The sequence below is a fragment of the Conger conger genome, chromosome 8 (genome assembly GCF_963514075.1).
Source record: "Conger conger chromosome 8, fConCon1.1, whole genome shotgun sequence".
In the NCBI taxonomy this organism is placed as follows: domain Eukaryota; kingdom Metazoa; phylum Chordata; class Actinopteri; order Anguilliformes; family Congridae; genus Conger; species Conger conger.
In genome coordinates this window covers 36,759,390-36,783,886 of record NC_083767.1, presented here as the reverse complement: position 1 = coordinate 36,783,886, position 24,497 = coordinate 36,759,390, and positions in this window count along the sequence as shown.

The following is a 24,497-nucleotide window of genomic DNA, read 5'->3' as shown; positions in this document are numbered from 1 at the left end:
GATTACGCTCGATCTGTCAGCACAAGGTACACACGCACTGGGATGTCTCCACCTCCGATCTGTTCTGTGTACGCACGCACGTGCTATCTTACAGAAAAATGAGACAGAAATGGTCGTTGTGCATCGAAACATTGCTCGCAGTGCATTACTACCCCGCTCCACATCGTCAGTACTGCGTCATAAAATGCAATATTTAGGCGCTGTAATTTTAAAACAGAATTATTAAGCACACATATCAAATTACCGGCGTAGTTTGAGGGTAATTTGCTGGGATATTGGCTAAGTTTAAAAGCTTTAAAAGCATAAAGAAGCACACCTGGTGGTAGAGGGCATGATGCCAGGAGGATTGAGGAGAAACTGAGTGTGCACATACTCGAGGCTAATTGGAAACCAGCTCAGGAGTTTTTTGTTTGTTTTCTTTTGCTTTGCTAGCTTCAGGTTGGTTATAAAAGGAACACCTTAGGGGGAGATCTGTGACCGTGGGGACTCATGGATTGTTTAGAACGTTGTGTTTTATTTCTGAAAGCTGTCTTTTATTTTCTTTAAACTGGATTTTGGTATATTCTTATCTTGTATCTTCAGACTAATGGACTGATATTTTGACCGTTTTCTTTTTTCATCCACCGCAAGAAACTGTAATAAAATCTCATATATTTCGTGAGTGTTTCTCTTACGGATGCACAAAGCACTGTGCCGCAATCACTTGAACATATTACATGAATGGATGAGTTATTTAGCCTTGCTTGGGTCTAGTTTCCTATCAAGGTCCAAGTACAGCGCATGACTAGAGTAGGACATGGTTTTTATTTCGAAAGTGTACTAGTAACTGCTGTTTTGTTTATAAGCTTGAGTTATTTTCGTAGGATGAAGTTCAAGGTGAATGCCCAAGTACTTACACAGTTCTCAAAAGTTGTTGAAGTCTATGTAGAATGATAAAGCTAGGACAGATATTCAATCACTTGAGGACACATGTAAGCTGATATCAAACACAAACTCTGTGCCACTAAAAACATTTTAAATATATTTAATTCATAACTTAATATTCTTCATATTTACATCATAATTTTGGAATAATGTGGATGATATGACATCAGATAAAAATCTGAACGGTGGAACACTTAAAATGGCACAATTTATGCAAAGGTGGGAACCATGCTGACTTACTGTATTTCACAACAGATAGTGTAGGGGGTGCTGGATTGGCCTGGACAAATCAACAGGTTTTCTCAGTATCCTAGTGCCAATATACTTTGTTATTCTGGGAAGTAGATGAAAACATGAAAACTAAGACATGAAAGGAATCAATAAATGTATTGTGGGCGAATATGGATCGATGTTAAGGATACCGGTTTCCTGGAGAACAGCTTTCTGGAAACTACTGCTGCCTGCCTTTGTGAAGAATTATGTATTTTTCATTTTGTATGAAATAAAAAAAAGGAAACAAACAAAAAACTCCTCTGAAATTCAGAGGCTTTCCTCTGAAGGCTTTGTAGATTTAATCGAAACGAAAAGCTAACTTGGTCTTTTGTAGCTTGTGTCTTTGCCCTTGTGGAATGTGTAGAGACACACCAAGAGAGTGACACACTTCATCTTGCCCTATGTTTTCGTTACATCTCAAAAGACAGTGACAAAGAGATTTGAGGCAGTGACAATGCCGGGGAGCTTACATCGACTACCCCTGAACAAACTTGAGTGATGAAATCTGATTTTCTGCCGCCCCTGGTATTTTCCGCTTCCCTAAACAAAGCTGAAGGATCCAGGCCCAAGTCCTCATATGATCCAGATATTTCTACTTTTCTCTTCTCTCTTTCTTTCATTATTTCTATTTTTTATTCTCTCAAAGCAAGCACGCAATGTCGCTGAACGTACATCATGAAGGAAGTAACGCATGTGGCTTGAGTGTAGCTGATAGTTGGTAATCGCATGTGCTAAATTCAAATGGTCTGGTATTTATCATGGCAACGGCATTAATATTTATCTGTCATAAAGAGTCATAAAAGAAGCTCATTTACATCTATTTATATGCAGCTGTGTGTGATTACAGTCAGGGAATGAATTGCTTCTCTCTCTCTCTCTCTCTCTCTCTCTCTCTCTCTCTCACACACACACTCCCTCTCTCTATCTTCCTTTTTCTCTGGAAGGGAAGCGACCTCTCTTGAGATGGGAGTTTACCTCATGTCACAGGATGCAGGCAATTTGTGAAAAAGATGGGATATGAGATCCTGTGGGGAAGTGAAGTCACAGGAGTCAAAAAGCAATCTGGAGAGGCATTGGCATTAATCAAATGCAGGGCCAGACATCCACGCATTCAATTAGTCCCACCTGTTGAGACAGGCAGGAAATAAATGCTGTGAAAGTAGATAAATGTAAAAGCTGAGGCATCCTTTCATCCAGGGGTTGGGGGCATGGGGGCATACACAGAAACAAGCAAACAAGTAACATCAGCGAATTCCCTCCCAGCATCACCCTTATAAGTACTTTATCAGGATAGCAAAGAATAGAACCACACTGATTTCTGGAACTGCTCTCAAAAATGTTTTATGTTTTTAGGGGTTCCGCACCGATTCATCCTTGGCCCGTTTATAATTCAGGAGTTATCCATTGCTGACCAGGTTTATTGACCGGCCAAATCTTTGTTCTTAACATTTAACTGGGATGTCTTCACTGGCAATGTGGAAAGGGACCAGGGGCCTCATTTATAAAGGTTTGTTCAACACTAAGAGGTTACAAACAAGGGCATCGCATGCGTAGCAAAGCATAGGTGTCTGTGGGAAATTTCATAAGGTTAGAGTATCATAGTCAGGAGTTAATAATAATTATCGCTATTAATTGAGTCTATTAATTGAGTCTATTAATTTAATCTTTCAAACTCCTTTTTGTGCATAACAAAATGTTAATGAGTGTTAATGAATGAAACCCTCGCGCTTTTAAGCTTGTGTGCCCTGTGGGATTAAATGCCAACTCGGGAACCTTCCTACCTTTGTCAATTTTGTGTTTTTTTTAAATTATTATATATATTTTTTTTTAATGCATAGCGCCCCCCAATTTATCTGACCAGAAGTAATTGGTAAGTTGGCTTCTCAGCTGTTTTGGATTTGTCAGGTGTATTCAATTGTTTTCTTAGTGTAGGAAATGAAAGCTTTTAGTATCTCATCTCATCTCATGTTTTTGGCATTCATCAACACGAGGACCAGAGTTGTACCAATGAAAGGAAGCCATTATGAGACTGAGAAATACGAAGTCAAACCATAGGCTCAATTCCAAACAGATTCTAAAAGCAATCAAAAGTCTAAAATCAAGACTAGATACTCAATGCTTTCTTATACCTGGAATAGGAAGTGATTTAATTCACCTGATTAATCAGAAGCAACTGAGGAGCCAACTGTCCAATTACTTTTGATCCCATTCGGTCCTGGGGGCTTCCTGTGTATGATGGTTTTCGTTCCGATAATTTCCATCTCCAAAATTTTAGTTAATTTGGCTTAAATAGGTGCTTTATTTTTAGTTCATATTGTGCTTATTGTGCTATATTGCAAACAACTGCATACAAAGAAGTAAAGCGAGTTGAATCAATATGCTCCTAATTGGTGAAAGTGTGGACACCTGGTTATTGAAACTAACCATCACAAAGAAAATGATAGAGCCAAACCTGTATGGTGTTAAATATTAATAAAAAAATAAAATAAAATAAAAACAATAACCTAAAATGGAGCATATTGAATAACGTCAGTCTTTTATCATTTGATCAAATTCTTTTTTATTTATGCTTATGTAATTGTTTGCAATATTGCACAATATGAACTTGGGAATGTTATACTTCATGGCATGCATAGCTATATCTGACAATGTGGCTTACACAATCCCTCGAAACATGAAGCAACTAATTAAGCCAAATGAACTGCTTGTTAAAATTCTGAGATTGCAATTATGGTTGGAACGAAAACCGTCATACACAGGGGGCTCCCAGGACCGAGTTTGGGAACCACTGTGCTCGAGTACAGAGCCAAAAGAACACGAATTGTAGCACTGTCCAAATACTTATGTAGTACACTGTGTTAATACAGAATAATAACCATCTAGTCATAATTACGATAATGATCATTATAATATTGGATATAAAATTGTCTTGACTCAGGCATGCTATGCCAATATTTGGCATGCTTCAAATAATCGACTGCCGCTAATAAGCCATTGGGGATGGTCTCTCCCCCCAGACATGCTCGTTTCGTTTCTGCTACATATAATTAACTCAATGCAGGGAGCTGAGCCCTCTCGGAGATGAAAGTGCTGCTAGATACAGCCACTCATTAGCCAATAGGTCAACAGCTCCACAGACAAAAATTAATGTCAAAGCACCCATGGAAAAAGGCTGCTCTTGGCATTTCATTCCTTGCATAGTCCTCCATGTTCGGTAGCCCTCATAATGGGATGAATAGTAAATGTAACAGGTCCCCAGACCTCCAGTTATACCTCCAGCTCCTCAGGACCCTGTTGAATCCAATTAAAGAATTATCCTTAGTTTCTTTCGACTCTCAGAAATCTCTTTGTGTTTCAAGTCTCAAAAATCATCCAGAGAGATTTTGAGCGGGCCACTGAAAAACATGGCAAAACGTCGCCTTTGCTGCCAAATTTTTCTGTGGAGTGGAGCCAACAGGCATGTAGGTCAGGTCTCGGCTCCTCAAAAATGTTGGAGTGGCGCCAGTTTTGTACACGCTGTCTGGAAGAAAGGGCACGGGGGGCAGAAGGTACACTCTGTACCCTTGATTTAATGCTCACTGCCTCACACATCAAACTACCACCTGACAATGCACCTCAAAAACCTCCCATGAATTCCCACTCATGACTCATGGTACCAGTTATGTTTGTGCTTATCTACAGTAGCGTGCAAAAACTGTGGGCAACCCGGGTCAAAAAGCCTTTTACAATGAATATCTAAGTGAACAGAAGCAAACCTGACCTCTAAATGGTACAACGTTAAACATGACACATCTTGTAGCAAGATTACATTTTATAAAAATAATTTAGTTTCAAATAAAAAAAGGAGAAAGGCTCTGTGCAAAAGTTTGGGAACCATGTCAGTTAGTAATTTGTAACTCCTCGGGCAACTATAACAACTTGTAACCACCTCTAGCCAAGAAATATTATTCCGTCTCCTTGCATGGACAGCATGTTTGAGACCTCTCCACAGATTTTTTATAATATTCCAGTCTGGGGACTGTGGTGGCCATTCCAAAACCTTCATCCATTGTTCCAGGAGGTACTTCATGGTTGATTTCGAGGTATGCCAACCTCTCTTCAACTTCAATGTCTGGACTGACATGTAAACATTAGCCTCTAGAATTTGATGGAATCCATTCTTCCTTGTGCCTCCAGCTGCCACATAACCAAATAATGGATGCACCTCCTTGCTTCACAGTTGGCAAGGTGTTATTCTCTCCAAAAGCTTCCCCCTTTTTTCTCCAAACATAACAATTTTGGTTTCATCAGTCCACAGCACATTGTTCCAAAAGGCTTCAGGCTCGGGTCATTCTATCTAAAATCTTTCTTGGTTTTCCACACTTTGCCTTGACTTCAACTGTTCCATTTTTCTTCCATTTCCTAATAATATTTCTGACAATGGAAATAGGTAGCTTGAAACGTTGACAGGGTTTTTGGAGCCTTCTCCGTCGGGTGGAAATTAGCCATCATCATTCTGAAATCCAACTGTTTAGAGGAACCTATGGTTGTTAACACCAGACAGAACAGTCACTGCAGTTAGATAGAAGGCATGGAGTTACCTTAGAATACAAATTGCAACCCTGGAATTATACTCACCTGACTCATTGAAGCCCGAATGAGTAAATCACCTGGGTCTGGGCCTTGGAAATCATCTTTTTAAAAAGTAACAAAGAACAATCCAAAAGGGTTCCCTAACTTGTGCACAGGGCCCCTTTCCTTTGTTTATAATTTATAAACAGAGAAAAATGAAAATAAAAAGTAATATTGCTTTCAGATTTGTAGAAAGATCACATGTTTAACTCTGTACCATTTAGAGTTCAGGATTGCTTTCATCACATACAAATTAATTGTAATAGATATCTAAACAAGGGGTGCCCATATTGTTGCACCCGACTCTATATCACTTATCTATATGTTCGATTAATTACTGTGATACATACAAAGAAGAAAGGAGTTAACTGAAAAAGTATTGGGAATTCTTGGAATATGGGCCATTTTAACATGGCAGTCACTGCTCTGGGATTGATTAATTTTCATGTGATTTACTGGTGTTTAATATAATTTCATTGTGGAAGCAAAGCCATAGTTGTGTGGTGTGTTTGTGCTAATATAAATTAAAAGTTGTTTATGTTGTGTTAATGTCTGCCCCTTGGATGTATCAAAGATGACTCTCTTAGTTAAGCTTAATTTGATTTCCAATCATATGTAATTAATGTGCTTAATTAGCCAAAGTACAATTCTGTCATTTTATATTTCTATAAAAATACCAGACCTCTGCTTCTTGACAAAGAAAATGTTGAAATGAAATACAAACAAGACAGACAGAGCATAAAGCTGCTTCTCTGCACTACTGTATACAAGGGAGGACACACATTATTATTATTTTCATTTTTAGCAGATGTTTGATTCTGTAGATGCAATCATCAAGTTCCACATGATATTTCCAATTGTCCTTATTTCTCTTCCAGACAGACTTGGAGATAATTTGCATAATACTGTATATTTGTGGATACAAAAGCTGTCAACTTTCTCAAAATGAGTATACATTCCGTCAGCTCAGTAATGTGTTTTATTAAGATTATGAAACAGTGCCATCCAGAGACCTTTTGACGGGCTGATGCTCAAAATAAAAAGGGCACACAGCCTTTAAAAAACATTGGGACGGCCTCTTGGCAAGTCAGTCCCCCCTGAACAGAATATATTTTCTGGCCAGCGTCTGGCGTGTTGTGAGCTGGCATGCTGTTTATTTGCAGTTGGTTACTGTATGTCGTTATTTTTCTTATACCCGTATGTAATGAGAAGAATGGCTTCAGAAAACTTGAACAATCCTTTTCATGTTAATTACAGTAGTTAAAACGATAGCTACAGTAGGGTCTACTGACAAAATGATGTGTTAAAGACCTTAAAGAACTAAGCAATAATGCCTCATGACAGGCAGTGGTATTTTGTGATTACATCACAACTCCCTCAGTTGTAATATAATCACAATATACCACAGCCTGGAGAGTTATTGCATTCATTAAGTGCTTACTAATGTGTTTATTAAAAGTAGTAGTAGTAGTAGTAGTAGTAGTAGTAGTACGGGTAGCAATATACTAATTTTAGTAGCCATTACATGAGAGGTAGCATTCCTTTATGAATTTATTTATTTTATTTATTTATGTATTTATTTGGGGACAGGGCTCACATCAGATAATTGAGGATAAGCCCCATCCTCCCCTCATTATTTGTTTTCTATTGGTCATTAAAAACCTCAAATTGCCTGTCAGTCAAGTTGATGAATGTGACCCTGTAGTACAGCTGACTTTACTGAGTCTGAATAGAAACTCAGGGAGAATTTAATTGCAAATATACACAAACAAAACATCAGCACTTTCCATGAAACCTTAACCAAATGTAAAAAAATAATAACAATTAAAATGCATTTCTCTTTTCTAATTTGGTAAATAAATAATAATTTTGTAAATTATTCTACCTGATTCGCCTTTAAAAATCAATAGGGCTTACAGCATCTTTCCTCCCTTCTGCAGTCAAGAAGCAGCAAGCAGATGAGCTCTAGAATAAATTTGCATTCTTACAAACAAATGAGCTACATTCTAGAGTCTAGAAGTATAGACTGTATTACATTGACTATTTAAAATTTCAGTTAAAATTATGAATCCCATTTGTGCTGCAATTTTGTCTTTACAATGAGATTGTATTACCTGTGATATCAACAACAGTGTTTACAGCATAGCATGCTGGGAATAATATTTGGACTGAAATCAGGTCAACAATTAGACACATTATTTGAATTGGTTCCCTGGTGGACATTAAATATCCAGTGGCACTAATAAAGAGTAGGAGTGTTTGCAGGTGGCTGCTGTTTGCAGCTAACATTGGCATTATTCGTGGGCCAAGTACTGAAGGTATTATTGTTGGTTTTATTATGATTAGGGGGCCAGGCACCAAAGGTGCGAAGTCACCTTATTGTTATTGTTAGTTTATTATGATTATTATTATTATTATTATTTTTATTATTATTATTATTATTATTATTATTATTATTATTATTATTATTTATTCATGAATAATTATTCCGCATTGGGAGTCTATGGGAGTCTATAACCGACTGGCCGCTTTTTATGAAACTGAGCAATGGTAGAACAATGGCCATGACATTCATTTTACATAGATTGGCCAAATGGGGTGGGGCCGCTATAGCAATTGATTGAAATTGCAAACTTTGAACAGGCATATCTCTTGCCCTGTTTCTCCATCCATCAATCCTCATGACAAACAAATTTGCCTCAAGGATCTATGAGCTCCGCTTCCTTAGATTTTCGGCCATTTTAATTTTTTTGAAAGAAAAAAAACAATCTCCATGAAACTTCTATTTGTTTTAGAGTCTGTGGACCAAGGTCTAAAACATACATTATCAATTTTTGATATCTCAAAACGAAACAAAAAAGGCTACTATGAGCCAATTAATTATTCAGGGGGTGGGGCTGACATAAATTCAGTTAAATGTCTATAACTTCAAGATGGCTTCATGTAATGCCTCAAAACTTGGTGGGTCTTCCAAAAACCATAATAGGAAGCTAACCCCCAATCAAATAAAAGTAGAGCACCCTTAATGGCCTCTGGATTGGCCATATGGTGGCACTATAACACGTTAAAAGTGGCAAAATTTCTAACAATGGCAGCACCTATAACTGATCAGTCAAAATTTTGCACAATGGTAGAGGGTAGCTCAAATTAATCACAAAATGTTTTAAGTGAAATGTTAGCATTTGCTGAAAGCCTCAAAATATGTATAGGCCTACTGTATGTCATTCTGGATAAAAGTGTAGCAGCAGATATGAGACGGGTGCGTGGGGGTTGGACCCAAAATGCACGACTCAGAAACAATAGTAAGATAAAGTCCCGTTAGGGCTTTATTCGGGACGAGTCCCAGGAGCGTAGTCAATACAAACAAAGTCCATACACGAAGATCCAGCCAAACAAATACAAAACGAACAAAAAGCACGGTGCCGAGGGAAGAGGCAATCTCGTCGGTAGGCGTGCGGGGAGGTCCGGTAGCAGGAGAGCAGTCAGCGGGGCAGATGAACAGGCGGACGGCAGGCAGAGGCGTAGTCGTGGGCGAAGCGGGAGTTGAAACCATGAAACAATCAGCGGGGCAAAAGTACATAAACGGTAGGCGGGGACGTAGTCGAAAAACAAAACGAAGGTCACAAAACAGAAATCAATGGTCGATGGTCAGTAACAGGCGTGGATCGTAACGTGTAATCAAGACAGTAAGTAATGCTCAAGAGTTGCGTGAAAAGACAGAGGCAGACAATTTCGCAGTGAACAGTTGCGCGACTGGGCTATAAATGCAGGTGTAGACAGGTGTAGACAATTAGTAGAGCGTAGCAAGGAAATGGAAAACAGGTGCGATGGATGACAAGTTAAACAAGGAGATTAGTAATCGTTAGTAATAAACCTATCCTGCCCTAGCATTAGTAAATTAGTAAATGACATGCACGAGGAACGTAAGGTAACATGAACACATGATTAGTCTTGTTAGTTTCTACCCAATCCTGATCTAGCGTTAGTAGTTTTAGTAAATAGACAAATAGAACATAAGGGGAGTGAAGGACAGAACGAGAGAGAGAGAGAGAGAGAGAAGGCGGAACGCAAGGTTTGCGGAAAAACATGTAAAAGTGTATGCATAACAACGACCAGTTAACTAAACAATAAACATGCATCGAAACATAACACAACGCGAAACTAAGACGATAATCACTCAACATAACCAGGTAATAAAATCGTACGATAACATAACTAAACATGACAAGAAAATAAATCGTAACGAAACATAACTAAACAACATGACGAACCTAGACAACATAATACATGATAAAACACTACGTGACTAAGACAACATGAATAAACATAAATCAACATAAAACATGGTGAGACAGACCTGAAACGTGACAGGACCCCCCCCTTAACGACCGACTCCTGGCGGTCCTTGGAATTTATCAGGGTGGTCACGATGGAAGTCTCTGATGAGCGATTTGTCCAGAATGAGACTGGGAGCGACCCAGGAACGCTCCTCAGGGCCATAGCCCTCCCAGTCAACCAAGTATTGCACACCACGGCCCCTCTTACGAATGTTCAAGAGTTTGTTAACAGTAAAAGCAGGGTGGTTGTCAATAATGCGGGGGGGAGGTGGTGGGGGATCCGGGGGACATATGGGGTGAGAGGATACAGGCTTAATACAGGAAACGTGGAATGTGGGGTGAATTTTAAGTGAAGCAGGGAGTGACAGTTTAACAGAGGATGGGTTGATGATTTTGTGGATCTTAAAGGGACCAATAAAGCGGGGTTGCAGTTTGTGGGAAGTGGCTTGGAGGGGAATGTCCTTAGTGGACAGCCAGACGGAGTCACCTGGTTTGTAGGCCGGGGCTGGAGTGCGGTGGCGATCAGCAAAACGCCGATTACGGTCTGCCGTGCTTAGCAGCGCGGCCTTGGCATCCCTCCAAACCTTGGCGCACCGTTTCATGTGGATGGCGAGGGAGGGAACAGCGATCTCGGCTTCTTGGTCAGGGAACAGTGGAGGTTGGTAGCCCAGGGAGACCTCAAAAGGTGATTTTCCGGTGGCAGCGCAGGGTAAGGTGTTGTGTGCGTATTCCACCCAGGTAAGCATCTTGCTCCAGCCGGCTGGATTCTTTGCCGATACGCAGCGTAGAGCGGCCCCCAGATCCTGATTGGCCCTCTCCGTTTGGCCATTGGACTGAGGGTGGTAGCCCGAAGAGAGGCTAGCTGTGGCCCCGAGGGCCACGCAGAATGCCTTCCAAACTTGGGAGATGAATTGGGGGCCGCGGTCAGAAACGATGTCCGAGGGAAGTCCGTGAATGCGGAATACTTCTCTCACCAGAACCTCTGCGGTCTCTTGGGCGGTGGGCAATCCAGCCAGGGGGATGAAGTGTGCCGCTTTGCTGAATCGGTCCACCACAGTGAGGATGGTGGTGTTACCTTCGGAAGGGGGAAGTCCGGTAACAAAGTCCACGCCGATGTGGCTCCAGGGTCGGCTGGGCACAGGCAGAGGTTGGAGTAAGCCAGCAGGGGCTTGGTGGGAGGCCTTGCTTCTGGCACAGGTGGTACAGGCCTTGATGAAGCGTCTGGTGTCGGGGATCATGGTACTCCACCAGAATTTCCGCTTCAGCACCGCCAAGGTGCGGGTAAAGCCGGGATGGCAGGAAAGGAGGGATGAATGGGCCCATTGCAGCACCTGTGTCCGAGCGGCTGAGGGGACGTATAGGCGTAATCCGGGGTTGGACCTGGGATCGGGCTCTTCCCGTAGAGCCCTCTGGATTACCGCCTCGATCTTCCATGTGACGGATCCGATGGTGCAGGAGGTAGGAAGGATGTTTTCGGGGATCTCACGCTCAGAACAGGTGTTGAATTGACGGGACAGGGCATCGGGCTTAACGTTCTTCGAACCTGGACGGTAGGTGAGAGAGAAGTTGAACCTCCCGAAGAACAGCGCCCATCTTGCCTGTCGAGAATTCAGCCTTTTGGCTGTCTGGAGGTATGCCAGGTTCTTGTGGTCGGTCCAAACGATGAACGGCTTCTCGGCCCCCTCCAGCCAATGTCTCCACTCCTCCAGCGCCAGTTTGACTGCCAGCAGCTCACGGTTTCCAACGTCGTAGTTCCTCTCCGCCGGGGACAGCTTCTTGGAGAAGAAGGCGCAGGGGTGTAGTCGGTTGTCAGCGGCCGCCACCTGAGAGAGCACTGCTCCCACCCCTGTGTCGGAAGCGTCCGTCTCGACCACAAACTGGCGGGTGGGGTCGGGGTGTACCAGGATGAGAGCGGAAGCGAACAGTCTCTTGACCTTGTGTTTCTGGAGCCAGGGTAATCCCAAGATGAGTTGGTCATTGGGGGACTGGATGACGCGGAACTGGATCATCTCTCGATGGTTCCCAGAAATGACCAGTTGACAGGGAATGGTAATGTGCGTCATGCGGCAGAAAGTCCTTCCATCCAGCGACCGCGCATTCTCAGGGTGGGGTAGAGGGAGGGTGGGAATGTTCAGTTCGGACACCAACACTTCGTCGATGAGATTGGCGTCCGCTCCAGAATCCACCAACGCGTTAATCCGGGTTGTTCTGTCGGGAAGAATCAACAGCGTGGTGAGCGTGGGACGATGGTTCTCTCTGTCAACACCCTCATGCCTGTCGACTGCTCTCACCTCTACTGGTCGCCTGGTCCTGAAGGAGCACCGAGCCTGGGTGTGACCCGGCCTCCCACAGTAGAAACACGAACCGGTGGTTCTGCGGCGTGCTCGTTCCTCGGTCGAGACCCTGGTACCGGCCCGGGACAGGTCCATGGGTTCTGGTCCCTCCAACTGCTGCTCCTCACGTCGAGGACTTGGGCCCTGCCTGGGGTACGGGTTGCCGGGAAGGATCGGTCTCTCCGACCGGCGTTGTCTGGCGCGGTTGTCCAGGCGGATTGTGGTGCGCACGAGTTGGTCGAGCTGGGTGATGGGGTCCAGTCGCGCCAACTCGTCCTGGAGCGTCTCGCTCAGGCTGGCCAGGAAGAGATTCGCCAAGGCTGCATCGTTCCAACTAGTAGCTGCTGCGAGGGTGCGGAAGTCGATGGAGTGGTCTGCCGCGGTCTTCCGTCCCTGGCGCAGAGCAATCAGTCTCTGGGATGGCTCCTGGTCACTGGATGCGTGTTGGAACACCTTACGAATCTCGTCGGCGAAGGCTGGGTAACGGGGAGGGAAAGATCCCCCGGACCACACCGCCGTAGCCCAATCCAACGCCCTCCCCTTGAGTAGTCCCATCACATAGCCAATCCGACGGTCGTCGCTGTTGTAGGTCTGGGGCTGTTGTCTGAATACAAACTCGCACTGGAGTAGGAACGCCTTGCACCTCTCAGGTTCTCCACCGAACCTCTCCGGGGGGGGTTGTTGGGGCTCCCGGAATTGCCAGGCTCCCGAGGGGTTGACCGCCGGGGAAGTGGGTGGGTGGGTGGGTTCCTCCCGTGGTTGTGGCAGAACCGCAACGGCGAGCCTCCTCATCTCTGCACACAGTTCACGAATCTCTAGGTGAAGCTCGGAGATTCCTTGTGAATGCTGCCGGACGATGGCTCCTTGTTCCTGGAGGGCGTGGAACATGGCAGTTGAGTCAGCAGGGTCCATGGTGGCGAAATTGTTCTGAGACGGGTGCGTGGGGGTTGGACCCAAAATGCACGACTCAGAAACAATAGTAAGATAAAGTCCCGTTAGGGCTTTATTCGGGACGAGTCCCAGGAGCGTAGTCAATACAAACAAAGTCCATACACGAAGATCCAGCCAAACAAATACAAAATGAACAAAAAGCACGGTGCCGAGGGAAGAGGCAATCTCGTAGTCGGTAGGCGTGCGGGGAGGTCCGGTAGCAGGAGAGCAGTCAGCGGGGCAGATGAACAGGCGGACGGCAGGCAGAGGCGTAGTCGTGGGCGAAGCGGGAGTCGAAACCATGAAACAATCAGCGGGGCAAAAGTACATAAACGGTAGGCGGGGACGTAGTCGAAAAACAAAACGAAGGTCACAAAACAGAAATCAATGGTCGATGGTCAGTAACAGGCGTGGATCGTAACGTGTAATCAAGACAGTAAGTAATGCTCAAGAGTTGCGTGAAAAGACAGAGGCAGACAATTTCGCAGTGAACAGTTGCGCGACTGGGCTATAAATGCAGGTGTAGACAGGTGTAGACAATTAGTAGAGCGTAGCAAGGAAATGGAAAACAGGTGCGATGGATGACAAGTTAAACAAGGAGATTAGTAATCGTTAGTAATAAACCTATCCTGCCCTAGCATTAGTAAATTAGTAAATGACATGCACGAGGAACGTAAGGTAACATGAACACATGATTAGTCTTGTTAGTTTCTACCCAATCCTGATCTAGCGTTAGTAGTTTTAGTAAATAGACAAATAGAACATAAGGGGAGTGAAGGACAGAACGAGAGAGAGAGAGAGAGAGAGAAGGCGGAACGCAAGGTTTGCGGAAAAACATGTAAAAGTGTATGCATAACAACGACCAGTTAACTAAACAATAAACATGCATCGAAACATAACACAACGCGAAACTAAGACGATAATCACTCAACATAACCAGGTAATAAAATCGTACGATAACATAACTAAACATGACAAGAAAATAAATCGTAACGAAACATAACTAAACAACATGACGAACCTAGACAACATAATACATGATAAAACACTACGTGACTAAGACAACATGAATAAACATAAATCAACATAAAACATGGTGAGACAGACCTGAAACGTGACAAGATATAAAGCCTACAGTATGTATGTATATGGGTCGATACATAACTATTCAAATTATGTAACAAATATCATGGTGCAATGTATCAATACCAAAATCGGGAGTTGGCGGGCCCATTGCCTTTGTAGTAGACCTGCAGAATAGCATTGAGATTTTATACTATAATGTTGCAATGGTGTGTTGGGCTTGCTGCTTGGCCTCTGGGATTGCTGCTTGCAGCCATATTTATTATTATTATCGCTATTTGTGTCATATTATTATTAGGAGTGACTGGACATCGTAGGTGGCCTGTAGCGTAGTGGTTAAGGTAAATGACTGGGACATGCAAGGTCAGTGGTTCTAATCCCAGTGTAGCCACAATAAGATCCGCACAGCCATTGGGCCCTTGAAATACATTGCTCCAGGGGAGGATTGTCTCCTGCTTAGCCTAATCAACTGTATGTTGCTCTGGATAAGAGCATCTGCCAAATGCCAATAATGTAATGTCATGGATATACAGTAATTTGGTCTGCAGTCAGTTCAATAAATGGTTTCACATGACACGGCAGAGAAGGCATGGTTTTTCGATTCCCTGACTGCAAAATAAAGCACCGGCTGCTCAGATGGACTTGGAGGTTCAGAAGTATGCAGAGGCTGCAGTTTTATTACTTTAAAGATGCTCTGAGGTGTGCAAGTGGTTTAATTAACTGTCCATTATACAGGCTGTCCTTAGAAAGACAAGGGTCGGTAGGTACTGTGGAAAGGTGAAATTATTCATGTTATCCGAACGGGGGCTGTCAGAGCTGATGTCACAAAAACCTTTGCCCATATTTCCGGACCAAAGGAGAATTTCTCTATGGAGAAAATTAATGGATGATAAAGACACATTAAATTTGATTCAGTTCCTATATTTAGTTATTTATTTAATGTTGACAATTTGAATTTGACCACAAGTGTCTGTCCTGGTCCGAAGGTGGTGGAATGACCTCCCGGTGGAAGTCAGAACGGCAGAGTCTCTGACCTCTTTCAAGCGCAGACTGAAGACTCATCTCTTCAGGCTACACCTTTCCCTCCCTAATTCACCACCATGATTAGCCTTATATATGCCATAGACTGTAATGGCATTTATATAGTTGTATAGATGTTATTTTTAGTTATTGTATTGTTGTACTCGTGTTCTAGCTGTCAACTGTGGTATGCTAGTTTGGAAGTTGATGTACTCTTCAAGGGTTCCGATTTTATCTGTATGGTTACACTAGGACTCGGAACTGTACTGTCCTCTCAGGTCCTCTTCGCACTTGTACTTATGTTTGATCTGCACTTCGTTGTACGTCGCTCTGGATAAGAGCGTCTGCTAAATGCTATGTAATGTAATGAATGCACTGTGAAGATTTGGTTGCGCTTATGGATATAAAATTATGAGTATGGCAGTTATAATATTTTCCTGTTAAATAGTTCCATGTAGCACTGCAAGCTAAATACTTGGCTAAGGCTATTTAACTGTAGAAACACCTGGATGGTAGGCCTTGTGCTTAAAGAGTCATTGCCCTCACTGTTTCAGCCTGGCTCTGCCCTCTACACAATTTAGAAAACAGTTCACTCTGGTATGGGTAGAGTAGGTGTGTCCATCTCATTTGCATACAATATTATCTAACCAATCAGTCTTGGCAGTATTCTGTTTTGTATAGATGAAATCAGCGTGACTTCACAACAGCAAATAACTTACTTCCTGATGGATAACGACTCTGGCTCTGCTACCTACTGCCGTTGAGGAATACAGGGTGGCCTGTAGCGTAGTCGTTAAGCTGCATGACTGGAATATGCAAGGTCAGTGGTTTGATCCCTGATGTAGCCGCAATAAGATCCGCACAGCCGTTGGACCCTTAACCCTGCATTGCTCCAGGGGAGGATTGTCTCCTGCTGAGTCTAATCAACTGAACTGTTTTGAATAAAAGCGCCTGCCAAATTTAATGTAATCTTGCTTAATTTAATTAATAGGAGGCAGTGTTTTCCAAGTCACTTAGCCAAGTCAATGTTGGAATATAAAAAGAAAAACTTTTTTATTTATACGATGTGGTCTAGCTAGCTAATGTAACGTTAACGTTAGCTTTCAGCACCCCTTAGCGTTGTAGCTAACATTGGCTTGCCAACATCATTAACATGAATAACCAGTTCAAACTGGCTAGCTAGCGTTATTGGAAACTGTAACATGCAAGGTCGGATTTAACGTTTCATGTTGGTAAAGTTATCATCCCAGTGTTTCTGTATACGGCCACCGATGAGCGTCTGGTATTTATTAGCTAACGTTAGCTGTCAATAATGTTTGTGAAGGACATGAGCAATACAATCAGAAGTTCTGGTTTTGTTTTTCCCCCATGTTTCTGACACTTTGAAATGTATGTCGGGCGTCTCTGTGTCAGCTGTCATTGACTGTGCCAAGCACCTGTCAAAACTGAAACCGCCCTGTAAACAGACTAGGATCTGGGTTTTCCTCCCTTTTAAGAATCAGAAAAATCCCAGTCCACTGTGTGCCTGATCATATTTGGCATTACAGTCCAAAACACAAGACGATTTCAGCATAGTTATCGAGCTAACTGTTTCTACACAGCTCTGGTACAGTCGGTTTTTAAGTAACGTTACTTCCTTCCGTGGCTGAGTGGCCACCCGGAAGTATCTTTGTGACCTTTGTGAGAAACCACAGTGACATCATGATCAGATTGCACTGCAGATCAAATTTCTCAAACGTTATATGCAGCAGAACACACATTTGACCAGTTTTTAAAGCCAAAATTATATTATTTCATAAATGTTGAAGTAGTGGCATGTATGTAGGCATACAAGCATGTTTACAGCTAAAAAAAAAAAAAAAAGTTTAATGTAGGGTGTAATTACACATAAAGCCATGAATCTAGGAAGTAAACTTTTCTCAGGATATATTGGAGGGAACGACATGGGAAAAGTAATAAGCATATTTTTATGCAAAAACTTCTTTCCATTAAAAGTATTATTTTTACAAATTTACTGTGTACTGTCAGGTTCTGCGTTTTTCATTGTCTAGTTTTCATTAAGTGCTTAGCGTTTCCATTTATTGTTACCCACTGTGCACACTGTAGTCAGTTCATTCATTGTAGTCAGTTCATTCATTTCACCTGTCTCCCACTTCCTGATTGTGATTTCCCTCTTGTTACCTGTGTATAAAAACCCCTCTGTTTGTGTACTTATTTGCAGATAGTTATGTGTCATCCTCTCCAGTGTTTTTTTCGGATTGATTTCTGTTATGACCTGTTTTGTCTTAGACTTCCCCCTCTTGCTTTATCCTTCTGTTTTGTTTCGACCAGTAGTTTTTTGACACTTTTGGATTATCGACTTTCATTTCTGGATTCTGTTTTTGTTTGGCTTGCCTGTTAGTTATTGACCCTTTGCCTGTGACTTCGACTTTGTTTTGGATTATCCATTTCATCTCTGTTTGCTGAACCTCTGCCTGGACACTCTGCCTTAACAAACTGCCTATTCCCTGCTTATTCTGTTTACTGGCTATCGACCTTTGCCTATATACTCTGCTATCAAGTAAATACAAACTCTGAACTCACTTCTGTGGTCTTGCTACTGGGTCATATTGTTCTGAAACCTGACAGTGTACTTTCTATTCAGTGTTTATCCATTAAAAGCTTAGCTTAGCTGTATTCATATTACAATGTCAGGCATCAAATAATTCTCCCCCACCCAATGAAATCAGAGGTGATGATGGTGCATGGGGGTGTTTACTATCTTCTTGTTTGCACATGGACTGTTTTTGGAAAAGGAATAATCACATTTTGAGTGCCAGTATGAAAATCCTGTTCTTGCTATTCAGACTCTTACAAATAAAAAATTTGTTTGATTATTTAATCACATTCCTTTGTGTATTGCCTCATCTATCACACAGAGTAAGGCACTAGTGACATGCCTGTGCTTGCCAGGATATGACTTCATACTTGAGGGAATTAAATTAATGCTTGAAAACAAAAACAAAAAAAACAAAAACAAAAACAATATATATATATATAAATTATAATTAAATAGCAATTGGGAAGAGTTCATTCCGATCAGTATTAGTAGAAACAGATATTTAAGGGATAATACCCTATGGATGAGTCAGTTATGAGTAAATAATTGGCTGAAGGTTTCGGCCTTGGGACCTCTCAGGGTATCGCCAGACATGCCCCCAACACTGACCCATTGGTGGTGCTAGAGCGCTCGAGGTGGAGACATAAATCTGGTGGTGAAAATAATCATGGGACTGCCCCCAATCAGTGTGCAGTGCAGTTCTAGGGGCTGCCATAGACACCCTAGCCAGAAGAAAAAGATGATGATGATCATGATCATGATCATGATGAATAAGAGATTATTATTCAATAAGGGAATCAGAGACTACGAACCAGGCAGGCTTATATGGCACAGCCTGCATAACAGAGTGAAAAAGTGTTTGGACCATCTTGAACATAGAGAAGTTGTGCAGTTATTTGTTGTTTCTCTATAAATAATGGTCCAATTCACATCTGTCAAAGTGTTTTAGTGTCTGGGATAGTCAATAAGCAACCATAATCATAAACTACATTCCTCAGGGGAAAAAGTACAATTACAAGTTAAGTACGGAAGTTAACTTCTGGTGGAAGTGGTCGCTTCCCCGCGTTCTGTTACGGAATATATTTTAGCATCTCGGAGAGTTTTGTGTTTTGTGAATTAAGTATATTCCTTAATTCTTGCTACCTTCTGCTGTTTTAAGGATTTAATTACAGACAGTAAATGTTTGATCATTCTCTCATTACCCACTCGTGTGTGAGTTATGTTATTATTACTGCCCAAGTTAAAATTCTCGGTTAGATTATTTTTTAAACATCTCCCATGGCTATCTTTCCAACAATGTTAAGTGTAACTCAATGCAATGCAGCCTACAGTAACATATTTTTCTGACCAGGTCGGACTACTTGCATGAATTACAAATCCATTGTGTATGATGTTGCAGGCATTGATATATGTTGCATATTTTAGCATATTTTAGCCATTAACTTATTTGATCTATTCTCGTTTACAAGGTTATACAAACATAATGCACTCCCATGTGACACATCTTGGCCAATCAGAATGCCGTATTTGCCCTAGGTGTTATTTTTCAGCGCTGTGGTATAAAATGAGAATAAAGCACCACTGAGAAGATTATTTGGAAATATTTATCAAAATCTTGTTACTGCAAAAACATTTATTATTACTTTTTATTCACTTCACAATATACCAAAAAAATAAATATTTTTTTTTTTACATTTTTTTTACAAATTCACTTTATACTGAAGCGCTGCCCAATCATTTGTTATGAAGGGCCGAGAATACAGGTTTCATTCCAACCAATCACTCCACCAGCTGATTTCACTAAATAGTTCCCTCTGTGGTTGAGGTTGTGTTAATTAGCAAAATCAGCTGGTGTAGTGATTGGTTGGCACATGATTGGGCGGGATAAAGTAATATTAAGGATTTTTCTCAAGAGTTTTCCCAGATGTGAAAATAGAAAAGGCCCCTTGGGTTCATAAGCATCTCAATTTGTAATGACAGCTCTGCATTGTGTTTTTGCATTGCATTGTGTGATAAATTAGTACAGTATCTTAGTGTTGCATCTTATTTTAACAAAAAAATGTTTTGTTCAACATATGAGAATGTACAGTTCTGTAAAAGATAGGGAATTAGAGAGTAATGGCATTACGCTAATCTTGTAAGTTTGCCTTGGGAAATGGAGAGCCAGTGTATTTACTTGCAGTCAAAAGTCAAATAAGGATGGAAACAGCAAATGAGAAGAGGCGATGACACTTTTTTCATTTCTCAGAGGTTGTTGCAGGTCACTGTTCAATTGGATAAACTCCTGGTTGCTGTATTCATTCTTTCCAGTGAGTTTCCATGGTTACAGGTCGCACTCAAACTACTTTTCCTGGTTGCTGCCAGTCACCACACAAACGTGGTGAGCTGGTGCCTCTAGTCAATTCGACCCTAAGTCAAAATGCCACGTCCCTCTCCCTGCAGAAATTCTAATATTGTGCTCAAATGCAAGTTCCTTCACTTTATGTGAGCAATTAAAATAAAATGAAGGGCTTGTGCCTCTGATTCAAGAAAATACTTTTGAAATAATTAGAAAGGTGGAACGATTTATAGCAAAACATAGAGGGGATAATCTATAAAAAGAACACAAACACACACATACACACATGAGTACATACACGCACACACACATCATATGATAGCACAAATATACTGTACATAACAAAAATGGCTGAAAAGGGCTAAAGGGAGGGAGGGGACATGTCAGCTTCCAGAACAATGGTACAGTCATCACCTTGACAACCGAGAATGTGCATGAGTGACACAAGCAGAACTGTGGCACATCATGTATGAATGATATCACAGTGGGTAGTAGAGTTCCTGTCTTTGTTAGCTATACCCCAAGAGATGCCCAGAGAGGATGAGACACATTCTCATTCTCAAAGGCTCCTCTCTGGTACCCTAATAGCATTGTTCTAAAGAAATAATATAAAAATGTTTGGGGGAAAAGGGAGAAAAAAGAAGTTCCTGCTCTGAAAAGATGATATATTTGGTATGACATTCTGGTAGTGCGCTGACCTCTGAAACATAAGCCAGACCTGATAAACTCATATTCCCTACAGCTCTCGGATGAAGGCGTAAGTGTATTCCCGCTGGAGGGGGAATTGTCTGGGGACTTCAGTGTGTGAAGTTAAAATGGACCTTTTCACAGTACTGCGATTAAGCAGCACACACTGCACTGTGCAAAGAGAAACTGGAAGAAGCTTTGGTCCTGAATGGGCTAAAATTGATGAAAAATACTTCCCAAATAAATGCTTCTATTAGGTACAAACAAAATGGTGGTGGCATAGCCAACATTCCATTGCAGGGGCTAAAAACTGCACACACAAAAAAGACAACCAACCAAACGAATAGCATGAAAGGCGGCATACAGTAAATGTGAATACTAATGTCAAACACATGCATTTGAAATACTTCCCATTCCTCACTGTGATATGCTAGCGGACTCAGACCTGAGTGCGACCTCCTTCACCAGGGGCGTGCGTGGAGGATCCAGCCAATCGCTGGGGGGGACGGGATGGCGTTTACACGCTGAAAGAATGCGGGATGTTCGACAGATGGTGCGGCGGAAGAGCTCGGAGGGCGTTGGGGGTGGCTCGAGAGGCGGCTTTCATGTGCAGGCACTTCAAAGAGGCTCACCTCGGGGCCACCCTCTCGTCTGAGCGTGCTCAGAAGCACTCCAGAGCCGTCCTGCCACCGAGCTCCTGTGTGGGAGTTTGTTTGGCTACTGGTGATCGCATTCCAGTAGAGCTGGTACTGGAATATGTGTACCAGCAGATGCAGATTTGTGTATCATAACCATGCCTCCCCTCCCCCACTTCCCTATAAGAAGAGTGACATGTCATGCATTCCAGTCAACATAAAGGGAAGCTGTGTAGCAATGACTGTCTTTGGGGATCTGAGGAAATAGGCGGATATTCGCAAATGCAGTGTGGCAGTGTAAAGCCAGCTCCATAGAGGGGATGCAGTGCATTGGATATGTATGTGTAAATGTGCACGATGTAAGATGTCACACAGGGGATTATGTACTACCGCATTACGTGTGGTGGAAACACCCTAACACCCGGTGTTACACGGTCTCCTGGCTGTTAGTCCTTATTCGACGTCTCCACCTCAGCACAAAGGAAACCATTTCTGCGCCGACTCGCGACGGTTATCGTCAATGCAGCCCTGCTCTTCTAATAAGCGTTATTCAACCAACCTGAAATTATTACTCCCCCCACCGCTCCCCCCACACACAAATAGCGCCGCACTCTCTGAATGCAAATAAAACATCCAATTATTAATGAGTTAACTCAGAGGAGAGAGAGAAAGAAAATGTCACTGCTCAATTTGTAATCGCAGATGTGGTGTGATATGTGGGAGGAAAAAAAAAAAAAACTCTCAAAATGCCCATCTTGCAAATAGATTTTTTTTTTGTTTGTGATCAAAGACTCCTATGATTAAGAAGGAATGGTTTTGGTCAGATATTTCCCTTAAAATGAAGCCAGGAAGCCGATGTGTCTCTCGGCATGCATGAGTTGATCGGGCACCGCATTGGGATTTGCCTTAAACTGTGAAGGAAATAAGGAAGCAACAAAATGGAATACCCCCCCAGAAAGACTTACCAGAGGTGGGCTGACTGTAGGAACATAGATAGATTGAGGTTGTTAAGATGTGGCTTCGCTTAACGTGCCTCCATTTTGAGATCAAACGGCACAGAGCTCATTGCGATGAGGGATAGTGGCAGGCTGGTGCCCAGGAGATGACAGAACAGCGCTTTCTCCAGCAGGTGGAGGGTAGGTGTTGGGAGGCTGGTTGTCATCTGTAATAGATGAAGAGAGCCTTGCTGACAGCTCTGTTGCTCCAGAAGGCTCTCCCCACACAACACAGCTACACACTTTGGCGACGGCCTCGTAATGTTTAAATAAACCTGAGAAACAGGGCGCAACCAACTCTAATTGAAATATATACATCAGAGCCCGGATCCGGTGTGGTTTCTCAGCAAGATGATTTAATGCCGTAGGACAGAGGCCCTTGGGCCAACTTCTGCTGAACGCTTTGAGGGAGAAAACTGTTTCACTCTCAGGTTGATGCATGAACGTCGTTCAGGTAATCTTCTCTTTGAAGCCTCCCTTATTTCTTCTCAAGCTCAAAACTCTCACCTTAACCCTTTCCACTTTGGCCCCCTAGAAGGCAATTTCCACCTATTTTTGTACTAGTCCTATAAAAGTGTCAATATCTCAAAAACTATTTACTGCACAGACATGGCTGAAGAATTAAATGAAAGAAGAGGCTTGTACTATTCAGAAATGAGAATCGAGACAGACCTGAGGTTTAGATTGCTACAACAGGGGTGCACAAATGTCAGTTCAAGAATTAAATACTTTCTGAAAAAAACAGCTCATGCTAGGTTTTAAAACAGCTGGTAGCTAGTTGACCAGTTCAGCTGCCAGCTCGACATGGTTTAGCTGGTTGACCAGTTCAGACCAGCTCCCAGCTTCACATGGTTTGACCAGCTCAAGTTTCAAGTAAGTTTTAGCAAATTCTGGTTGACCAGCTCATTCCCAGCTAGACCAGCTTATGAGCATCTTGACCCGCTCAATTTTCAAGCTTGTCAAGTTGGCATAACTGGATTTTATACCAGGGATAATTAAGAGCACAAGCTGGAACAAAATCCTGAAATGGATTAACCCTTGTTGTACATCCCTGCCTGACAATAAGTTGGTTGCAATTGCCCAATCAGGCCATATAAGCAAACACTACACTGGAACAAAAGTTATTTTCTCTGCATTCCCCACATGTGCTTTACATCCTATATTAACTAACCAATCTACACCCAGTGAGCACTTTATTAGGTATTTATTAGACATATTTTAGACGTGTTGGTCGAAGAGTTGTGATGTGCTGTGTGTTCAGGGATGTTCCTCTGCATACCACTGTTCTAATGTGTGGTTATTTGCCTTACTGTCACCTTCCTGTCAGCTTCAACCATTCTCCTCTGGCCTCTCTCATTAACAATGCGTTAACAAAGGTAGACCTGGTGTACAGGTCTACCTAATAAAGTAGCCACTGAGTGTATATGCTAAAGTAAAAGTCTATTCCTGACTTAAGTTATGCTGTTCTGTACAAGAAAAAAAGCCTCATTACTGTGCATAAAAGTGCATTTTTATATGGATACCCACAGGCTGACACACATAATTCTAATACGTGTCTATACGACACGCATGCACATAATCAATGCCAGTCAAAGCTTTGAATATTATCTACTTGTTTCAGTGTAGCTTCCTTTACAGGGAGTGGAAGATGTGTCTTTAATCTGTTCCAATTAGATTCAGATAGACTTGTAACACCTGGAAAAATTGCTTTCGTTTGTTGACAAACCCCAGT